Source organism: Anser brachyrhynchus (genome assembly GCF_964034855.1).
Source record: "Anser brachyrhynchus genome assembly, chromosome: 2".
NCBI lineage: Eukaryota > Metazoa > Chordata > Aves > Anseriformes > Anatidae > Anser > Anser brachyrhynchus.
This window is the reverse complement of record NC_137695.1, coordinates 60,168,085-60,189,989: the sequence shown is the minus strand read 5'-3', so window position 1 is coordinate 60,189,989 and position 21,905 is coordinate 60,168,085. Positions and strand designations below refer to the sequence as shown.

At 40.9% G+C, this 21,905-nt stretch overlaps 1 protein-coding gene across 6 annotated transcripts in view; it reads right to left on the bottom strand.

The window, feature by feature from the left end:
- Positions 1-21,905, bottom strand: part of GLI3 (GLI family zinc finger 3) — a 217,826-nt gene that overhangs the window by 152,340 nt on the left and 43,581 nt on the right. Inside the window, exon 1 of one of the 6 annotated variants that reach the window (XM_080582213.1) lies at positions 10,062-10,213. The exons of 4 other annotated variants lie outside the window; for them this stretch is intronic. The gene's annotated coding sequence lies outside the window, so the exon portion shown is untranslated. One more of the 6 variants, XM_080582214.1, reaches the window with a different exon arrangement.

Sequence of the window (21,905 nt, the reverse complement as noted above, 5' to 3'; positions counted from 1 at the left end):
ACTGGGAGTCTGTTTCTCCAAACCCTAGCATCAGATCTGTAGACAGATGCCAAAATCTCATTCAAAATGAAAAATCCTAGTTAAGGAACACAGGACTACCTATACACACAAAGGCACAGGGCGCTGTGGAAACCTCTTTGTCAGTCCCAGGATTCTCCCCCTCAAAACGCAGACAAGGAGGGCAAAAGGCAGGGCTGAGCTGCCTTGCCCCCTTGCCCCAGACCCCAACATCTTCTGAGCAAGTCAACAATATTTTGCAGGGCGGGGGGGGGGGGGGGGTGTAGAAAAAAGGAGCAACATCTGGGAACATGTGTTTACTGACCTGATACTCAAGCCATCCCACTAACTTCAGTCACCTTGGATCAAGCTGCTGAATTTGTCTGCTGAACCAGATTCCCGCAGTATGCTGTTGGCCACGTTTGCCTAGAGTCGCTCAGGTGAGCAGCCAGCCAGTCCATACACAGAGTCTGAGCCTTTGAAACGTGGAACCCCAGCCTGCTGGGCTGCGAGTCTCAGTGGAGCTAACAGATGCACCAATCCTCAGCAACTTGCAGGGTCAGGCCCCCAAAGAAATGGGAGCCTCCTTTCTCAACAAGCTGTCTTCCAGCCTATTTCCACCCAGGCTTTAAAATAACAAAAACAAACAATTTAAATCAAAACAGCTGAAAGCCATTTTCTCCCTTCCCAAATTCAGTGCTACGTGTTTCTCCCATTACAGACAGTGGATTATTGGAATGATACTTAACACCACTCGTGAGCGCAGCCCCCGATGCTCTGGTTTAGGTGTTAGTGACGACATCGGCTGCTGCGGAAGAAACACTAAACCCCACACCCAGGTATCGAGCAGGTGGTGAGCTTTTAAGTTTACCTTCATGGGGCCTACAAGGCCAAATCCTGCTTGCTTTACTCACACGGTAATCCCAGGGATTCAGTGAAACTACTCATGCAAGTACAGCAAGAGGGACTCAGGTCCAGCATCAGAACTGCTCGGTATATTGGGTATAAATGGTCTGCAAGTGGAAAATGTCTTGGAGATGTTTGTTAACGCAGTAAAAGCTGTATCACTAGCTTGATGAGAAAGGGACTCTTCACAGTAAAAACCACTCTGCAGTTCCAGCAGACACGAAAAAAGAAAACCTTAATGCAGGAATAGAAGACATTTGAAGCAAGAATTAACTGGCAAAATTAATACTTATATGTATCATTTCTCATTGTACATTCACAGGACCAGGAAGTAGGCAAAAGCATTTCCCCTTCTTGGTAGGGTATATTTAATGTTTTGATTTTGCTACTTAAGGACTGAGAAACTCACACTAAGAAAGAAAAAAAGAGGACCTCTTGCAAAAACAACCTGACTTCTTCATTTCCCCTTTTATAAAGTGTTCAACATACAAAATTCAGCAAAGCCTGCAAGTTAATGTGTAACAGCCCCAAACTCTGCTCCAAGATCAGGGCTGAAATCAACCTTAGCACTTTCAGAGTATCTCTGGGACTACTGCTCCACTCCGACATCTAGCCTCTTCAAAGAACCAGGGTCTCAGATAGAGAGAAAAACGACTGCAGACATCAGGATCTGACTATTGGCAACCATTTCTCATTGGGGAAAAGCTCCTCGGCCTCTTGCAAGACACTCCAAAGCATCCTGATTTGAAAACGTTATGAAGTTCCTTCCATTAGCCAGTTATTAGACTGTTAGTCACTGCTTACTTTGAGCGGGCTAATTAGTTACATCAAAGGCGCTACAATAAATTCCCAGGAGGGTTTTAGGGGGGAAAAAATGTATTTCTCAACCATCTAATAGTGCATTTATGCCTATCTGAGGGTAACTGCCTCGTTTCACTCGTAGACACTGGGGGACATATTCTGTGGTGCTGTCACTTTCTACCAAGCCAGCAGCAACACTGGGCCTTAAAGCTGTTTTACAAAGCCGTTTGTAGCCTGATGTAAATTAGATTAGCCATGCTTAGAAGCCAGGAAAAATAGAAGCAAGATAGTGACAGAGGAGTTATAACCCCCCTTTGGTACACCATCTCCATTTCTAACACCTACAGACCATACACCTCCACAGCAACAGAACATAAAAGTTACTGTAATTAGTGTTTTGCATACAAAGTTAATATTTCTTTCCTTTTTTTCCTCATATGGGTTCAAACTGCTAAATGCAATCATTATCCAGTCACTAAGCAGTTTGTAACAACCCAGACTCATGACAACCCTTCAGTTTAGATGGCAGATATCACCTATTTCCTTGCGTAATTTATTTACCACTGCATCCTTTTGCACAGTTGCAGTAAGAGTCAGTGTTTCCACAATATCCCTGTACTTCTGGCCTCTGAAGCATACCAGCTCTTTAAAAATATGTTATAGGTTACTCTGCCCTGATTTGCAGTAGCTGCAATCGCAGTTGAGAACAATGACTTCATCAAGGTCTCAGGGCAAGATTAAAATGATATATACATATTTTTGTGTGCAGAGACACATCTATAGATACATATACAGGTATACACACGTATGTGTGTACACGTGCACACACAAATTCAGCCACACCCTACATTTCATAAAATCCAGCTGATTCTAGATGAAACTCTGGATGATACATGGATGTTGTTGTACAAGCATACACACAGGCATGGTGGCTACCTGAACACAGAAATGAGCTTTTCGCAACCCTCATCAGAAGTTTAAATTATTCAGGAGGGGAAGAATGCTGAACAACAAATGCAAGAATTATAGCTAAGAATTATAGCAAGAACAAAGAAAAAACCTCCCCAGAAAACACTAAAGTCCTGTAAACTGAAGGATTTGAATACACTTTGAATGTTCTTCTGGTCATTAGTCCATTAGTTAAAAACTGCAGAGCTACTAATCCACAGAAATTGTCATATAATCCTTTTATCTACGCTGTTTCTCCCCAAGAATCTGGTATCCTTGAGAAAACCACAAACTTGAAACCATCTCTTTACCTATCAGATAGGTGCAGTAAGTATAAAAGTTCACAGACTGCCTTCCCTGCCTATACCATGGAGGTACCTCCCTCCTTTCAATAAAAGCCTCTCCTTATACCTTAAAAAGTGATGAACATTCCCAGGGGCCAACCTCTTTCTCCTCACACCATTCACTTTCTTCTGTTTTCTCCATCGTGGAGGATGCACAAGTTGTGGCAGAGATGTGTGCTGCCACACTACCTCACAGAGTTACAGTCTTCAAATCCCAGTCACCAAATATACTACCACCAGCTGAAAATAAAAAGATGGAGTCCCAAGGACTGGTGCATGTTGACTAGACAAAAAGGGATAGAGATCGTTTTGTAGGTAAAAAATTACGCTAGTGGTTAATGTTTTCTGTTGAGTTCTAGAGATGAACAGAATGGTTTTTGAGATTTCACTTTTCTGACTACATCTGCCTCTATTTTTCTAACCTTAATGTTCTGTAACAGATTTTAAGACAGTGGGATATTTCTGCAAGCTTTTAACAATATAATTGCATTTATTTAAATGCTTGTAACTATCTTAAGCAATGTTCTATTTTTCCATTTATCATCACGCAATGGACACCTGAAATCAGACAGCTAAGTTAGAATAATAGTCATACCTTCAGAACATTTCAGAACATTTTTTAGTAAAACATCACCCTCTCTTCCTATTACACTAGCCATGGCAGGTTAAGATTTCTTAACTTGTTTATTATGTTTTGGTGGCTTCATCCATGCACAATCTGGCAAAAGGGGATTTCGTTGTTTCCTTATTATTGTTGGCCACTTAGATTTTCAGGCAACACTCATTTCATACAAAAATAAACAAACTAAGTTTCATTCCCTCCTCCCCGACCCCCACCAAAATAAACACAGTTTTTATGGGTTAAAGGCTGGAGAAGAAGGGAACCACCTGAAAACTTAATTCACTTTGACTATTTTGAGTCACCATCCCTGGAGGTCTTCAATAAACGTGTAGATGTAGAACCTAGTAGCATGGTTTAGTGGTGGACTTTAGTACTAGATTAAAGGTTGGCCTAGATGATCTTAGAGGTCTTTTCCAACCTGAGTGATTCTACGATTTACAAACAAGCAAAAAAGACCTCACTGTCTCCTGCCCAGGGGTATCATCACCTCTAGGTACTGAGAAAGAATGTGGAACTGTAGCCAGTAAGGATTCATTCCAATTGAGAAAGTATTCCAACAAGAAAATTGGATTTTATTGAAAAGAGCCTATTAAAAAAAAAAAAAGTAGGAGGGAAAAAAAAAAGAGGGGGAAGGATTAAAAAAAAAAAAAAAGGACTGCCTCTTAAATTTACCACTAAGAATTTTAACTATTTCTAAAAGGGCCACAGACTTTTTCTCAGTACAGGAGAATCAGCACTGGCAGTCATGACTGAACCTTCAGTTCTTGTGCAAGTAAAATTTTCATGGGAGAATTCACATTGGACTCTGGGTTTGAAGATCTCTGTTTTTCAGATCTCTCCCTGATCTTCTATAAGTCACTTCATTTCTCACAACTTTGTCTTCTTCACTCACCAAATTGATAAAATGCTGATGGACCGTAATTTCATAAGAGAAATAGTATTCCTACATAGCAAATAGTCACTAGAAACATGGAAAGATACAAAGTCCATTTGATTCACATATACAAAAAGATCCAGTTAGATCTGAAGGCAGAATATACTGAAGAGTCAGCGCAAAGCTGCCTTAAATCATGCAGTATATTAAATGTTCTGATTCTGCAAAACATAGCATGACTCCCACTTCTATTACGTAAAATGGGCGTCCACAATTTACACAACTTGTCGACAAATACAGAACTGTTGACTAATAAGTATTTACCACATCCCTCTACAAAGAAAAAAAAATATGAGGGAAAAAAAAAACAGAAAACAATAAAAAGTCAACCTTTCAAATGTTCTTTGCCCTGACTTCATATTTACACTATCCAACTCTCCTGCCTGTTGTACCATTAGCAGAGAAATCTTGCCAAAGACAGTGTCCCCCTCTACACATCTAAACTACCTTAAGTTCTGAATGATCGCTTAAGCTTCCTGAAAAACTGAGTAATAAAAATGGACTTGATCTACCAGTGTTCTCCAGCCTGCTAAATATTCGAAGATTATTTTTTTTTCTTTCAAAGTACTAGTTTTCTTTCTTCCCCAGTACAGGACATAAGGTCCATCTTGCCAGCACCCATAATAAGGGTTTTTTTGCCCCCTTTACAGGGCAACTATTGTCTTTTGGAACTATGATACAGATATATTTCATATCAAACTGCCAAACCTTTCAGATTAATTATAATATTTTCATTTTAATCTCATTGTTTGGATCTGTTTTACTACAAGTCTTGTAAAAGCAAAAATAGCAAAATAACCTAACACAATAACTAATAGCAATAACCTAAACACCTGATGTTACTTCTACTGTTACTCATGGCATTATCAACTGTGCCACAGCCATTTTTTGTTTTAAGGCAGAAAAACTTGCAGAGGATATCCTGTAAAATGCAATTAGTCTTTTTAGATCTACCAGAATTGTAACATCAAAACGGGCTAGATGTAAAGAAGAAATTCCCATTAGAAAATGCCATTTTTTCATGGCAAAAAGATTGACAGTCCACAGTCTTCTCATAGCAGAATACATATCCGGCTTGCTTGCTGCAACTCCCTTCTTAAGACTGAAAAAAAATCTTTTCCAGAGCAGTAAGGTTACCACTGTCAGCTTCACTGAACTGCATACTTCCCTTTCTTTCGGGTCTTATCTTCAAAAATCACGGAAACAAAGATGTAAACTTGGACATTAAAGAGTGTTAACATCAAAGTACATGCACTACTTTTGATATTAACCAAAGCCTTGAACCAGCAATCTAACAGACACAAATCAGCGGTGTCTATATAATTTCAGAAACTGTTGAACTGATCTCTCTGCTGTGGCCTGCATTTGCTCACTAGCTTTTCAAAGCATAGTATCAGTATGTTTTTACAACTAGCTGCCGATCAAGCAAGCAGCAGGAATGCAATTCATCTCTCCAAACACATGAAGCCTTCCATTTGTTTCTTTTTATCGAATACATTTTGAAATTTTAAACTCTCCATCCAGAGCAATTCCCTCTCACTAGGGCAAACAGTTGTTTGTATCCCATACAAACAAGGGCTACAAAAAATGGTTTACATAAAAATTACCGTATAACATCTCAGACACTTTATGTAGAGATGTTCGGCCTTTACTCAGAGCTGTCCCATCACAAACCCACCACAGACAAACTCTGTAGTTCACGAGGGTAACTACAGAATCCATTGTGCGTAGGAAAAGTAAAAGTCCTGTGAGAAAGCATCCAGAAACCAGAAGCCCTGGGGAAGCTTTCAGGTTGTTTGCACTCCGAGACTCAATCCTGATCACTGAGAGACTTGCTGATGTTAGTGAAGCTTATGAGCCAATGGGGCCTATTTTCAAGTGAGCCTGAGATAATTTACAATTCTGTGTCAAAACAAGGTGAAACTTGCCATTTTGCTGGGAAATTCTGGCAAATGAAGTTTTGAAAGACAGTCTCAGAGACACAGCTTGTTGAAACCTCAAATTAAAGTGGAAAAAATATACAAATGCCTAAAGAAATTATGTAAACAGATGCCACTAACATATACTTCATCCTGTCATGTCTGACCCCGCATTCACAACAGCATGTCACCACCCGGTTCTCTTCTCAGCACTCAATTTCAAATGCCCTCATTGAAAGAGTTACATATTTTAACCAGACTGAAGACACGGAGCTCAGTAATAGATCAGAACAGATATTCTCTCTTAATCCTCACTATTTCCTGCAAAGACTTGGATTTTTGTCAGTGTTCAGACACTATGCCTTGCTCTCCAAGACAGCTCCAATGCCATCTTCATAACTTTGATTCAGATTTGTCTGGGCCTGCATTTACAGCCATGACCTTACAACAGAGTAGCTAATGTGCAAGTTAAGGTAACTTCTGTGGGGAAGGTAGCACAGAAAATGCAGTTGGACACCACTTTGTTTTTCCTTTTCCCCATGCTATAACTTACCAGCTTACTTCATACTGCAATCTACCTTTGTCTGCAAAGTCATCAGAACATGTTACCTCAGAAAATGTCGTACAACTTTAGCCAAGACAACACGAGGGCTTCAACCAGTGTAGCTCATGCACCACAGGTTACAAGTATAAAATTCACAGTAAATGGGAAGAAGAAAATGAGCTGAGAGAGAGACACCTGGGTCTGGATTCCTAACAGCTTTGGTACCACATTAACATGTATTAACAGGACAAACCCCAGAATATACACTGTGATGCAGTAGTGAAATATTGAGTAACACACACAGCTGCACTCACAGGATCCATTCTCCTTCTACACCACTACCTTCTTTACCCTAACCTCCTGAGGAAACAAGGCTAAATAAAACCATTTTTGACTGTGAGGCAAGAGTTTCTGTACTAAATAACTATACAAAAAAAAAAAAAAGACAGGTAGAGGAAATACTGTTACCAGTCCCTCTAACACCAAGTTTGCAGAGAGATTTACATTTATCATACAAGAAAGCATCCAAGGAGCAAGGCGCAATAAACGTCCCACCAGAAGAAAAATCTGTGATCAGAACCAGCACCTTATCAGACATCAGAGAATCAAGACAGAAAGCCATGTCCTGGAAGAAACCCCCAAGTAAGTCCATTCCCACTCCAAGCTGCTTTTGTGCTGCTAAGGGATGTGACTCAGAAAATTTCCAGGATAAATCTTGCGACTTATAGCACAACGATGTGCTAAAATTCACTTGCAGTGCTGTGCACTAAGGCACTATCTGAATGATTAAGAGGTCCACATTGTTTGCAAGTAGATGAGTATTCTTCTGAGAACCAGTCAATTGTCTTCGAAGTTTCCATCTGTCACTGAGAAAGAATGCACAGGAATGTTTTCATACATCAAACTTACCAACCACTCACAAATATGCAGGCAGGAAGATGGTCACTGACTATACATTGTTTTTGCCAAACTAGCCATAAAACCTTTCACAAACTGGAAATTAGAAAAACTATAAATGCACAGTCTTTATGAAGTCTAACAACAAAAAATGTGACCCAGAAGTGATCATAGCCATCTTCATAGAAGGGGAGCGCAGTTGTAGAAATGTTAGACCTCGGTATCAGTAGTTGGGTTTATAAGTAAAAGGGCCTTTTCCCCAACTCCTCCAGAAGACAAAACCACTATTCACTTCAATGGAAGTTACAAGCAGGAAACAACGGCAGGAGTGGGCCCAAAGGAAATAGGGAACAAATTGCACCTTAAACCAATAAAATGCCTATGCCCAGCAAGTTGTCTCATTATTGAAGTAAGTAATTACAATTTTAATGGAATGTGAGCGGATTTCTAAATCATTAGGCAATGTACACAGAATGTCAACAATATGGCAGAATGGTGGGATACTAGCACTTGGAGGGACAGAGAAAATCAGCCAGAACTGCTTAATCACCAAAAACTCAGTCGTGGAACCACTCATCTGAGGAATACTATTCAGGAAGATCCATCACATGAGTGTAGCAATCTACATTTGTGGCAGTAAGCCCTTAATTTATCCCCCCTTTTCCCAAATTGGAATGTTTTACTTGTAATGACTTGAGAGTAAGTATGTATTTTTGCCACAACTGTTTGTAAAACAAAATTATGACAGTGCTTGCCAAGCATTGCACATATATGCACACATGTGGCTATTAGAACGTTAATGTAACAGGAAGGAGCATAATTTGAACCCAGCATCAAGCCCTTAAGACATGGCAAAATTAAGGTGGCTTGTGGACCATTATGTTCATAATTAGCATCTATTTCAAGATGCATACAAAGTTATGTATCATTTTTATTCTAAAGGGCCCCTGCTTCATGGGGTAGGCAGCATGTGTTTAGTTCTCAGAGTTCAACGTGTGGCCCCTCTGCCTCATTTACTGCACTTCATTGCAATCCAGCTCTCCAGAAAGAATTACTCATTTCCTTCTGGGCTTTCTCTAGTGCTCATCACAATACTATTGGCATGCTTCATGAGCATTAACAGAATGTATTTTACCATGGCCCTGTGTGGTAGAGATGCTATCACTCATCACATACACAAACTATCCACTTAGTGTCCCTAATTGCAGGTACTCAGTTTAAGAGCCTGTGAACCCAAGTTTTCAGAGTATTTACCATGATTTTGTGATACAAATAATAATATTTTAATGTCTTGTGTGTAGCTTCATATAGTGTAAACAAAAAACAAAAGAAAGCTGAATGGAATGCAGAATGTGGCAGCCGTAAGAAATGTGTGCTTTCAATTCAACCCACTGACCCCTTTGAAACAAGTAAACAAAATGCCTTGTAGCAGTAGTAAGTTATACCCTAGGACATCTAGGGCAGGAGACCATGGATATCTCGTCACAGGTTCACAGACATTTGCTGGTAACAGCAATTCCACCTTGAATTCCACCTTAGCCGTTGAAGAAGGTTGCTCCAGTGAGAACAAACTTTCTGCTTCTTCCACTGAAGTGTACTTCTGCTGCTCCATCTTTCATCTTGTTCTTTTTTAAATGCTGCATTGTTTCTACTAATACCTCCTCATCCCAGTCCTTTTTGCTGCCCCCACACTCCTTTCCACAAACCTCTCACCTTAGACTCATTATTTTAGGCCAATAGATGTTAGCCGCAGTCTCAGCTCTTCATCCTGTTCCTTGTGGGGTGAAACTTCTTGCTCAGCTGTTCCCAACTTCTCTCTCAATGTCTTTTCCTTGACCTTCAGTCACGTACACCAGCCAGCGTACCCTGTTCCTGATGATTTCCCATGTCTCCCTCCAAGTTCCCCATCTAATCCCAGCATACTGAGCTGGGCTCCTTACCCCTGCCTTTCTTTTTTTCCCCTCTCATCAGATATTTTCTCTGTCATCCCCTTTTCCCCTCTGATGGGTCTCCCACTTTCCAACCTGTATTTAATTAAACAAACTTTCCACCACTGTTCTTGGCATCAAACTCTGAACTAGCACAGGAATACAGACAGAGGTGGGAGTGTCTTTCATATGGCATTAGGAACAGCGGGAATTATGGCTACCTGTTTCCAGTGGGTTCTTCAGTTTCCTTTCTTTTGCTTTACATTGTTAACTTCGCCCTTTCTTTACTGCAGCAAAAGCTTGTAGTCGTAAGGATTTCCTTCTTAAGGGAGCATTAGCTGACTGGGGACTGTGTAGTACCCCTAGTGATCACCTGGAGAAGAAAAAGCACATGCTCCCTATCTTGACAAGAACACTTTTTTTTTTTTTAAATCCGGAATCAGCAAAGATTGATGAACTGTACAGTACAATTAATTGTCACTGTTCCTAGGTAAGTTATTAAAGCTGTGGAATAATTAAATCACATCCCGTCTTTCTTCTTACATGGTCCGGACAATTTCCATGTCAAAGAAACACAGGTAGAAATAAGAAGTGGGAGAAAAACTTCAGATTTTTTTACTTGCAGAATTTGACTTCAGATGGCTTTGAAACAGCACACTGCTGGAGGACAGAATTCTGAAAGAACTGCTGTGAATGAGCACGTGTGGGTGTTTGTAAAGAAGGCAAAGGATAACCTTAGTGATTCACGAAAAATTCCCAGGCATTTGAGCGTAGCTGGTATATGTTTATTTTTTATCATTTGAATTTTAACTTGCATTGCCAAAGTGTTTCATTTCAAAGTTGGGGGAAGTTGTATTTACCATTGAGAGATAATAAGTTTTAAAAAACTGCTAGCATCTCTTAACAGCTAACAAATCTGGAGAGAAAATCAAGCACAGAGCACAATTGGGACGAGGGAGTTGTTAACAAAAAAAATACTTCTCCCTTCAGCTCTACAAAGAGATCACAGAACAGTTCTTTACTCAAACCAGATTTTAGATGCTTCCTTCCGTGCACAGTACATATGGCTTGCATCTATTTTTTCTTTAAAATGGAGTTACATTTCTTCCTGTTAGTAAACATATCAAGGATTCTATGAGAACTAACAACAACAAAACTTTTCCTGCTTTTAATGTAGACTGAACATGTGTCTTTCAAATAGGAAATCATTTCTCTAACCATATGCATGAACAGAATGGCTTCCTAAGAGTTAAAAAAGCAGGTAAAAAAGCCTTACATAAAATTGTGAGAATTTGTTCATTTTTATGAAACCAACATTTGAGGAACTCTGTGTCTAGCACAAAAGTATTTACAAAGACTATGAATTTAACTTGTGAAGAATACCTGTGTTACCTTTTCCCCTCCAAGCTCCTTACTTTCCCACCTTTCTCCTTATTCCACTTTTTCTCTTTTAATCACCACCCCTTTTTTTCTCGCCTTTTTTTCCTCATCAAAAAGTCACTGTTGAGTAAAATATGAAAAGCTAGCATGAGAGTAAATAATTCCTTCCCACTGCCCCATCACCCCTTCTTCTTCCATCCTGAAGGCCAAAAAGCAATTCAGAAAGAAAAGTTTGTAGCAATTTTAAGCAATGCCAGCAAGTCTAATACTCATGCTTCATGCATCCAAAATAACAATATTGTCCATCCGCTCCCCCAACTGGCTCTAAAGGATTTCATTTCCTTCCCAACCTCCTCAGCTTGGTTTCAAATACAGTAGTAAATCTGACCGCGCATATAAGCGGCTATGCAAAAGTCTGGATTGCTACTAATGCTATTTGTCCATTTTGCACATCGATGCTGAAAACATCAGAAATCTGCATCAAAAAAAAATGTGCAAAAACTACTCCAGAAACTAAAGCATGCTAGTATTAAAGATGAACATGGCTGGCAGAAATCCGATAGTGAATGAGAGCTAACAGAGCTCTAGAGAGATAGCAGGATCTGGGGACAGCTTATGCAAATATAGGCAAAAGAATGCTATCCACTGTATGAAAACGCCAAGATGGGGGTGGGGTGACACAGCAAAATGGAAATCCTAGCTGATCCCGTGGGCTACCAAGCTGCACATGTGGAACTGGCCTTTATGGGCAGCACAAACCTGAAATGAAACACAAAAAGGGTGCTGGGGAAGACAAACCTGTAACTGGGCTGGTGTTGGAAATGCTCTACAAATAAACTCCAAAAGCTATGCACGCTAGAGAAAAATATGCCATGGTGATGGCATCCAACATTATGTCAGTGACAACTGTGTACAAAAGAGCAATGAGTTTGGGAACAGTCAAAACAACAACTACAAGCCAGTAATTTTGAACAAAAACGTCCAACGTATCCACCCAACTCTGACAAGCTAGTTATTTGATACTAATTGGGCTCTGCTAACAGCATGGCAAGAAGAGGCTGTAGTGTGGGACTATGGACAGCAGCAATTTATCTAATCTCAACACAGACCTTTGTTATCACAGCTTGGCATCAATATTGTACTGCCCTTTGAAAGCCTCCCACTCTGGTATTTCCACAGTTGCTACTACACCGATCACAATGACTTTTGCCAAAGCATCAAATTTTCCCAGCAAAAGGCACACACTAAATAATGACAAGCCTAAAGCTCTCATTAACAACCTTTTCACCCATCCATCCACCCACCCATCCAAGAAAGGAGCACAAAGCACACAGTTCCAGCCTTTACCCAGATTTCCTCTTCCCATGGCCAAGCTGCCCAGATGTCACTGCACACAAAAGCATCAAAACAGCATCTTTTTTTCATGGGTACCATACATCTCTTGGCAGGCTACAAACCAAACTATGTTTCTTCCATCTCAGAAGAGATACAAATAAACAAGGTCAGTCTTAGCAGGCTTGCACACAACTGCACACCACAGACGTCATCACCGACTTGACTCTCAGCCTTTTAAATCAGAGGTCTTGTCCATACAATAAGTATATTTCTTTCAAAATAGATGACCACAAGTATGTCTGTGATGGTAACAAAAGCAGCTGAGCTGTGTCCGCACAGCAAGCCATTTTGAAGAGTCCTTACTGGCCAAACCACTTGTGTTTTTCTTAAGCTCAGTTCTGGAAATATCTGAAGAGCTATTCCTGTACTGTCCCGCATGATATCCTTGTCTCTAAATTGGAGGGACATGGATTTGATGGATGGAACACGGTGAGTAAGGAATTGTCTGAATGGTCACACTCAGAGAGCTGCGGTCAATGGCTCAGTGTCCAAGTGGAGATCAGTGTGGAACCTCATGAAGTTCAGCAAGGCCAAGTGCAAGGTCCTACATCTGGGTTGGGACAACCCCAAGCATGAATACAGGCTGGGCAGAGAACGGGTTGAGAGCAACTCTGAGGAGAAGAACTTGGGAATACTGATTGATGAGAAACTCAGCATGAGCCGGCAATAAGCACTTGCAGCCCAGAAAGCCAACCTGAGCGAGGTGATTTTCCCCCTCTACTCCACACTTGCAAGACTCCACCTGGAGCACTGTGTTCAGCTCTGGGGTGCCCAGCACAAGAAGGACATGGACCTGCTGGAGCAAGTCCAGAGGAGGGCCATGAGGATGATAAGAAGGCTGGAGCACCTCTCCTATGAAGACAGGCTGAGGAAGTTGAGGTTGTTCAGCCTGGAGAAGAGAAGGCTCCAGTGGGGCCTTAGAGCGGCCTGACAGTACCTAAAGGGGGCCTGCAGGAAAGCTGGGGAGGGACTCTGTCAGGGAATGTAGTGACAGGACAAGAGGGAATGACTTTAAACTAAAAAAGGGTAGGTTCAGATTAGATGTACAAAGAAATTCTTTACTCAGAAGGTGGTGAGGCACTGGCACAGGCTGCCCAGAGAAGCTGTGGATGCCCCATCCCTGGAGGTGTTCAAGGCCAGGCTGGATGGGGCTTTGGGCAACCTGGTCTGGTGGGAGGTGTCCCTGCACATGGCAGGGGGCTGGAACTGGATGGTCTTTTTGTCCCGTCCAGTCCAAACCATTCTGTGATTCTATGAATAAAGGCACTACCATCCAGTAACAGAAAACAGATCTCTGCAGTTCCTAGGCTGCTGGCCTTGATTAGCTCTCAGGATCCAAACCACATCATTGCTTATAAGCTCTTCTTAGAAGTTGTAACTCAGATGGCAAGAGAGGAGGGAGGCAGGGTTCAACAGAGGACTTCTGTAAAGCCCCTGACAGCCATCCCTCATTAGCAGATGAACACTTCTTAGAATCAGAGAGACAAACTTTGAGGAAGAGAAAGTTTGGTGCCACAGTATCCATAAGGACATCGCTTTGAAGTGTTGCTTCTTTGAAGTATGAGTAGTAACTGCAAAAATGTGAAGTTCTTGTGAATGAAATTGAGCAACAAGGAGAAAAAAAATCAAAATACTCCTAGCATTCCTGAAGCATGCCAATAAGGAAGAAACTACAGCTAGGCTAGAATACATATGATACTCCTCCTCACGATACTGCAACTTGGACCAGCATGGGAACAGCACTTAGGAAGAGCTTTAACTGGTACTAATCCATGAATTCCCTCTTTTTACTTCCTTCCTGTTATTTCTGCTTTATGTCCTTTCACTTCCCAGCATAGAAAGAGGGAAAGCAAAATAAACTGGAAAATATGATTTTAGTGTCATGACTCTCAAGTCAGCTGCTCATGGATAGAGAAAGTGCATAGTAATAAAGTTAATTTTAACAGTGAGGGATAAAGATCCATCCTTTCTGCAGTAAAATCTCAGCACTGAGGATCCCTCACAAACAGTCCCATATTCTGCAAGACCTCATGGTTTCCCCAGTAAGACAGGGATAGTCGGCTCCATGGCATATTTCTGTATGACACTAGCAGCATCATACAGCCCCCAGAGTTCAGATTTTAGAGTGGTCCACACCACCACAGAGAGGTTACACTATTAGTGGCAGAACTGAAATTGGACCCTAGCAGTTGCGGTTGGTCAGAATCCCACACAAAACACTATCTTTGAAGCTCTAGTTGCCTTTGCAGTCAAAAATTCTTCTTCATTGTGGCAGTAAAAATTGTATTAAACTAGGCCCATACCTTATGGCAAGCCAAAAAGCAAAAAGAAACATTGGTCCAAATGCAATGCTTTAAGACCAGCATTTACTCTGAATGACCTTGTGTGTTTGATTCTGACACATACTAGTTTGATATACTAGGTCAACGTTAGTTCAGAACAGTCTACATTTAAAGTCAACTGCTCTTGCCTCAATTTATATCAAGTCAGATGGAGCTGTTGCATCCAAAATCCAAATGTTTCACTTTATACCTTTCCTGTACAAATTGTCAAAGGCTTTGCACTGTTAAGCATCTGGAAAAGTTGATTATGCACCATTAAACCTCTTCTTGCACAGGAGCATAAGAGGGTTCGGGGCAGCCGTTAACATATGCCAAGGTAAAACAGCATCATCCAGTGAGATCTCCATTTGAAAGAACATCTTAAACACTGAAAAACAAAACAAAACACATATCTTTATCTGTTCAATATTACACCTCTTCATTTAACATCTGCGTTGTTAATTCTTTCAGTTACAGAACTCTCTCACCTCCTTGGGTGAAAACAAAATGTGTGTCCTTTAAAAGTGTGTATTTTCAGTCAGTCTTGCGCCTGACACAGTAAGCAGCATCCAGGCAACAGCCAAAGGATATATATTTGATTTAGACATGCCAAAGAGCTGCCTCAGAGCATTAAAAAACACAGAAGTATTTACATCCCCAAAAATCATTCATTTCAAAGGGAAACACAGCAGGGAACATCCAACTTTTTACGAGGTTGGTCAGAACATAATCATTACATCGACTTAGAATCTAACATGCTAAATGTTTACACAAGATGTCATGACAGCAACTGCAAAAATTACCTGCCCAGAAGAAAATAATTACACATATCTTGTAGCTGTTCCTAATGCATTCGAGCAGCCTCAAGCAAGCAGGCAGCTGTCATTATGTGGCCAGTCAGCAAAGCAACAGTGAGGGTACAGCTGGTCAGCTGTTTTTCCTGGAAATAATCTGGTATGGACTAACAAAATATTTACAGACCTGTCCATTTAAATACAGCTAACCCATTTAAATACAGCTTGCATTCAAGTTGCCACACACAGAGCTCCCGTATTCTCCTTACCTTTAGAGGTTCATAGAAGTCAGTGTACAATCCCACATCTTTTACAGAGTTCAGGATGGAGAAGTCACTATCATCCATATTATAATGTTGAGTACAGATACACAACACATGAGATCCAAACTATAAATACAATTCTGTCTACACAAGTTTATGAAATATTATGCCATAGGTACAGGATTTCAAGGAATTCCACTGAACTTCCACCAAAGTCTTCAGCTCCCCTGCCTCCCAAAGGCGTGCTACTGTGTACAAATAGCCAAATATCAAATATTCATTAGTAGCTCATCTAGCATTACACATGCCATTACTCCCCCTTTTGCACTGAAAACCAAAGCCTGTTCTCCCTACACACACCCCAATCCAGGCTAAGGAGGGTAGCTTTGGGAAGAACTTGAAGTTTAAAACTGAAGGGAAATAGTTTCCCTTTCAGCAAGCTGAAACAGGAAGAACTTTTCTGTCTCTAAAAGTACTCCAAACACCACAGCATGATCTCTCCAAAAATATTCCAATTTCAGTCAGGAGAAACTGTCTCTGTGTTTTGTACGTCAAAGTAAGGACTGGCCTTTTACTGCAGAGCTGGTCCATCATTTCTAGAAACATGAGAACACGGACATCATCAATGACCTCCTCCTGAAGCATTATACCACAGAAAACAAATCATTTAGACTCACGTACATTTTAGTTAACTACACTGTATTATCCACCATCACACTGAAGGAATCTGGTGGTTGCAGTTTATGAATCATGACATGTTTGTTCTCTATCACTCCTGTTTATAAACCACACAGACCCCATCATTGCTACCAGCTCTGCACAGAAGGCACACAGCAGCAACATCCCTGTTCGGTAGCACACATTTCTACCCACCGCCTTGGGCTTTCACTTTGATACGATGCTTGTCGTTGCTGTACCAGTAGACAACGTTGGCTTGCAGTAAGATAAACTCTTCTATCGGTCACATTCCTATCTTGGATTGTTTCCCGGGACATAGCATTTTCCCTGTTGACTTAGCCTGTACCAGTACCCAGGATTGTAGCAAAGGGAGAGAAAAAAGCTGCTCCACACCTGGATGTGGTCTTGGAGGAAATATTTGTGTTATTTCAGGATATTTCTGTTAGCTTTTCCCAACTTACAAGCAGAACACTTCTGGGAAAGGAATTAAAAATTTCCCTGTCAGCTTCCTCTGAAAAATAGCAACCAATTAGCACATCAAAATGAATGGCAATGAGAATGGGACAGCAGGCAGACTATCGGTAAGGGAAATGACAATGACAAAATAATCTTTCCTTGTACCTTTAAATATACCCTGCATATGTGCCAAACTTTGAAGCATCTTTGCCACAGGTCAGATTGTGGCCATTTCAACGTCATGATCACAGGACCTCCGAACTGCTGACCAGTATTTATGGGACTAATCAAAGTCTTACAAGCCTTAGCAAAACTTCTTTTAAGAAATCCACTTATCTTAATATCAGCACTTGGAATTGAAGTAAATGTATATAAAAAGAGAAACAGTTTTATCTGGGCAAACACTACCAATATATGAATATAGGATACCAATACATCCAGTTTGCTTACTGCAAATGTAGCAACAATAAAATCTATATCACATTCATTTCTAAACTTAATTTGAAGCTGCACAATGCCTACAGCTTGTAAACATCACTGTCATGTGCCTGTGAAGAACTGCAGTGCCAGTATCTGCAACCATTTATGCGATGTGATTCACAGATTTTTCTGTGTTTTGTGTACATTGGCATATCTTGAGGGCATGCTCAGTCTAGTATGGTGTCTGTTTTTCATTAAATATGAAGACTTTTTTAAAAAGTAAATATAGCTTTTCATCAGAGCCCTGAGGCATCCATTCATCACCTTATCTTGTCCCAAGCAATTTTTTGAACAGAGACATATAATAAAGGAGTTATCATTCTGCCAGTTGCATAAAGGATTTGGGAATGGTGAATGAACAGGAGGAAAGTCTGAGGGCGCAGAAAAAGGGAATCCTTGATAGATCTCTAACTCACATGAAGAAAACTGGAATTCCCATTTCTGTAAACAAAACAAAGCTGGATAATAGCTCTAGAAAGCTCCAGGAGTATGACCCCTTCGTCTCATTTACTACAGAAGATAGTAAATTCTGCTCCAATTATATCAAGCAGTGAATAAAACATCAGAAACAGGTATGGCTGAAACCAGATAAGGTTAGGCAGCCAAAGCAGCAAATGAAGATAAGCAGCCAGGTTGAGATACAAGGAAAATCATGCAGGACAGCTCCAAAAGCAAACACTGGGAGGGTTGTAGCAGAGAAAGCAAAGCTTCAGAAGCACAGGGCAGAATTTTAAATGGCGTGAACTGAAAAAATGAAAAGGGAAATAAGAGAGAATGGAAAAATTGCAAGGAGTATATGAGGGAAAAAAAATGAGAGCAAACAAGACGTGGAAACAACAGGAAGCCGGCAAAGAGATGCTTCAAAATGCTTCTCATCTCCTGACCAGATGATGGACAAAATGAAACCGGAGAAAACTTAGAAGGGAAGGGAAGAAAAGAGGTGGTAAAAGTAGGGGAAAAAAATAGAGAAGGCCAGTCTTGCCGCATCAACACAAACAAATGGCTAGTGAAAAGACCCAGAAGTACCAGATCTAAAACACAGTGTAAAAAAGAAATCTAATGAACCTGTGTAAACCTAAAGAACCATACTAAAGAAGGGAAACAGCAGCACCCAGCCCACATTGTGCCGCCCTGTCGGTCATGGTTCCGAACTCTGGCAAATTCAGCAAGTCATGTCGTTTTTCCTTTTCCTCATACTTAAGCAGCCTTATCTCTCCCCCCTGCAGCACATCCTTCTGCACTAGTTAAATCTGCAATTCTCTGCTGGGCAACTCCGCTGGGAACTCTGCCACCAAAAAGCCGACATCAGTTGATTTATGCTGTTTTTGTAAATGCTGCTGTACATCCATGTTTACCACTACACACTACACCAATCATCACTTGTAGACTTAGGATAATGAGAACCCTAGTGACTCTCAAAATACTTGCAAACTGAGGTTTCCTGTCGTGAGAGTCATCGGCTGGGGCCTGCCTGAACAGCCTCGTAAAAAAATCCGGGGGAGAGGTTATTTTTGTTTCAGGTTTGTTTGGCTTCCTTAAGAAAGAAAGAAAGAAAGAAAGAAAAAAAAAAAACTTCTACAGGCCACTTCTTATGCATGAGGTTGCTTCAGCAGAATGTTTGCATTTCAACTCAAGCTGTGATCTCATCATCTCTTCCAACTTAAAACACTCTCACAGACTATTTTTGTAACTCTTGTCATCCTAACCAAAACATGTGACATCACTCTCTATAGGTGTAAAAATGCTCTCTTTTCCACACACTGTATTAAATTACTTCATTAATCAGAATGAAGCCCAGCAAGGTAGAGAAGCAGGAAGAATAGGGCTAGAAGCTGGGGCTCAGTATACTAAAGGATGTGTTGGTTGGTTTGTCATTAAGTTGTCTCCTGTTTCTTCCCTACTTCCTTTTTCAGATATAGGTGTCTTCTGAATGTGTACACATAGTGGGGGATTTTCTGGTTCTTTCTCTCTAACCTCAGCTCTGTTACCCTAGTGACTTTTATATTTCACTTGTGACTCACCACAGATACCCTCTTTTTCAAGAAAATGCTCACATGTTCATCTTTTTTTTTTCTTTTCCTTGTAAGCTCATGTCTGTCTTTCCCCACCCATTTGCTCTCTTTCTCCTAGGCATCTCATCTATCACTTACTTGTAACTCTTTCAGCTCTTTTACCTTCTACCCATTACCAGTTTCAAAACATTTCCCCCTTGTTTTTTTCCTTACCCTTTATTTCCCTTATCCTATACTCCCAAGTCTACTTGTTTCTTTACCGGCCTTATTCCAATACTTACTTCATTTCCCAACATCCTGCAGCCCAGTCCTCACAGTCCATGATGGAGCCATGCCTCTAGCAGGGGCTGTGAAGAGCAGGCAGCACCAAACTAGGGGGTGGATGTGGCCTCAGCCCCACAACCTGCCTTAGAGGCAGTGCACCACGCCGTGCACCTCCAGGCAGGGGACACTGAGCCTGAAGAGCATCACCCTCATGTAGGCGCCTTTGTCTGATAGCTGGCTCCTGAGAAAAAGCAAAATCCTCAGGGAAGCAGGACATGGACATCAATGGCCCACAGGCACATCGAGGTACCCCCTTAAACACATATGTTAAGAGAGCCCCACGTATGTCATACTCTTCTTTCAAGCATATAAGAAGCATAGAAGCTGTTGGATACATAATCCTCCCTTTATGAACAAAAATAACATGCCCAGGAAGAATAAAATCCAGTCTGATAGCAAGTTGATCAGACTCAGATTTTAAATGGTTTGGTCCCCAGTTCTTGCTCCCTGCAGAACAAGGCTGCCTCATTTAAACCATAAAAGACAGCTTAATATTTAACAGCGATTTTTTAAAAAGATCTGGCTAGTGTAAGAGTTCCTTTTATTGCTCAGAAGCAATTAGGGAACAGCATTTACAGGCTCTGTAAAGCTCTGCTCAGTGACTGAAAGGCCGGGTGGAGCTGATTACAGCCAGAGCAAATCACAACTGCTTCTAAAAAATTTAAGGATCCCACCTCATGCTCAAACAATCTCAGGGAAGTTCCCAGAAGGCATTTCCAAAGGGTGCACTATGCAAAGTGCTATGAGCTAAACATGGAAAACTTCTTTACAACCTCCCTGAAAACCAATGTAAACCAAGAGGAGTCATCCAGTGAAGCAACACACAGACAACACTGATCCAAAAGTCTCAGGGAGCATAATTCTGGAAAAGGAGTTTCCTCCTCTCCTTGGCTGGCTCAAGATCAATCAATGCATGTCGTTATGTTCTTGCCGCTGACTGGTGAATTCAGCACTTCTTAGCATGAAGTTCCATGAACAAAAATTACCTTCTTTATAACAAAAGCCTTCCTTGGGCATGCTATCCCATTATTTAGATGCTAACCCAATCTGAAGTAGTCTGGTAATGCCAGGAATTCACTGTTAGCATCCAGCGTGACCTTTACTGTATTCTAACATGATGGTTCTTACTGCACCTTTATGTAACAGCACTGCCTGCTTAATTTCAGCTCTCACGGGTTACTGCCCGCTATTTTGGTTTTAGGTCTGAACACTAACTCCTTGGTACAGAACTAGGAAAACATCATCAAAAACACTTTGTCACTGACAAACGGAGCTGCAGCTGCACTGTAATAAACCAAGTGGAAGAAATTCAGCCTATACTTCCCAGTAAAATTCACAGTGAAATGGAGCAAGAAACACCTCCTTCTCGCACAACTGTTGAACATGGATCCTTCCAAAATCTTGGGATTCATCAGGATAAAATAAAATCTGAAACCCACATAGAAATGGGCTATTCATTCTGTTCAGCCTGTTCATTCTTTATGAAAGTGATTTTTTGGGAGGATGAGTAGTCCAAAAATTGTTTTTCCTCACGCTCTGGTGATTCCTGAAGAATTGGAAGAGCGACTGGCAAAGACATCAGAAAAAAATATTTAAGCTAGCCCCCTGCTAAATACAGAACTGGAACACCTGACGTTATTTTAGTTTGAACTTGCCTATGTAATATAGCATTACCATGAGATTGACAGAACATGGCACTGTTTTCCAAAATGGAATACTTCAACTTCACCGTCCCCCCAAAGGAGGTGAGGTATCCTTCAGTGTTCTGGGGTGTGTTACATGCAATAAAGTATAATGATGCAATCTGTCTTTTGATTTTGAGCATTCAGCTTGGTTTGTATTTGCACAGTACCATCCAGCTATAACGAATAGTTTGGGGCAGTTGAGAAGAGAGCATTATGCTCAGGATAAAAGCCTAACAGATGAAGTTTGGGAAGGAGTCAAAGTATTTACAAAAGTCCC